General features: G+C 40.0%; 1 non-coding gene across 1 annotated transcript; it reads right to left on the reverse strand.

The window, feature by feature from the left end:
• Positions 1-200: 200 nt before the first annotated feature.
• Positions 201-331, reverse strand: LOC115526903. Its single transcript, XR_003972801.1, has one exon. It is a non-coding gene; the product is annotated as a small nucleolar RNA SNORA18 (small nucleolar RNA).
• Positions 332-1052: the final 721 nt, after the last annotated feature.

The following is a 1052-nucleotide window of genomic DNA, read 5'->3' on the forward strand; positions in this document are numbered from 1 at the left end:
TTACTTTAAGGCCATATTTAGGGTCAGAGTAGATGAATCTCCCCGGTTTTTAATGTCAGACGCCCTGTAAACATGAATGAGTTCAAATCATATTCACCCCTAAACTATCACACCCAAGAACTATACAGATTGTTGGAACACCCCAATACCTAAGATTTAAAAAATCTGACTATTAGATCTTTCTCAGAGTGTCAGCAGATAGATGTCTTGTAGTTCTTTCCCACAGATCTAACACATAGTTCTGTGAGTAAAGGAAACCACACATATCCTCTAGGAGGCGTTTCCAATGATGTAGGTCTACAGAAAAAGCCCCCTCAGGATAGACCTCAACCAAAGTTTAAATTCCAGGTTCCCAAACCACACTTGGCAAACACCAATTCCTGTCCTGGTATAGCTGCCCTCAAAGGCTTTCCGCATGCTCCTTTCATAGAGAAATGTCTAATTCCAAGCTGGCTTTTTCAATTCATTAGCTATATGACCTTGACCAATTCATTCCATTTCTTGACCAATTTCTTTTTCTGGGAAAAAAAAAACCACACACACAATATAACATCAGTATCTTGCATGGCTTTAGAGATGAGCAAATAAGGTAATTAAATGCTCACAACTACCATTTATTGAGCCACTACTAGGTACTAGGCACTGTACTAGAGATTTTACATATGTTATTTCAGTTAAATAATCCTCATAACAATCCTAAAAGGCAAGAATTAAATAGCCCTGTCACTTACCAGTTGCTCAGGTCAAAAATCTTAGAGTCATTTTTGCATCTTCTCTATTACATTCTATACCAATCCATAAGCAAATCTTGGCTCTACCTTCAAAAAAACAGATTCAGACTAATTCTCACCAATTCTATCTCCACCACTCTTCCAGGAGAACTGCAATAGCCTAGTTTGCTACCATGTTTGCTTGGCCCCGTTTCACCTGCTCCCCACCAGGAGTCACAGCAGTCGTGTTAAGAATGTGATGCACCTGGTGGCTCAGTCAGTTAAGCATCCAATTTCAGTTCAGGTCATGATCTTGCTGCCTTGGGTTCAAGCCTCGCATCG

The sequence above is a fragment of the Lynx canadensis genome, chromosome A1 (genome assembly GCF_007474595.2).
Source record: "Lynx canadensis isolate LIC74 chromosome A1, mLynCan4.pri.v2, whole genome shotgun sequence".
In the NCBI taxonomy this organism is placed as follows: Eukaryota; Metazoa; Chordata; class Mammalia; order Carnivora; family Felidae; genus Lynx; species Lynx canadensis.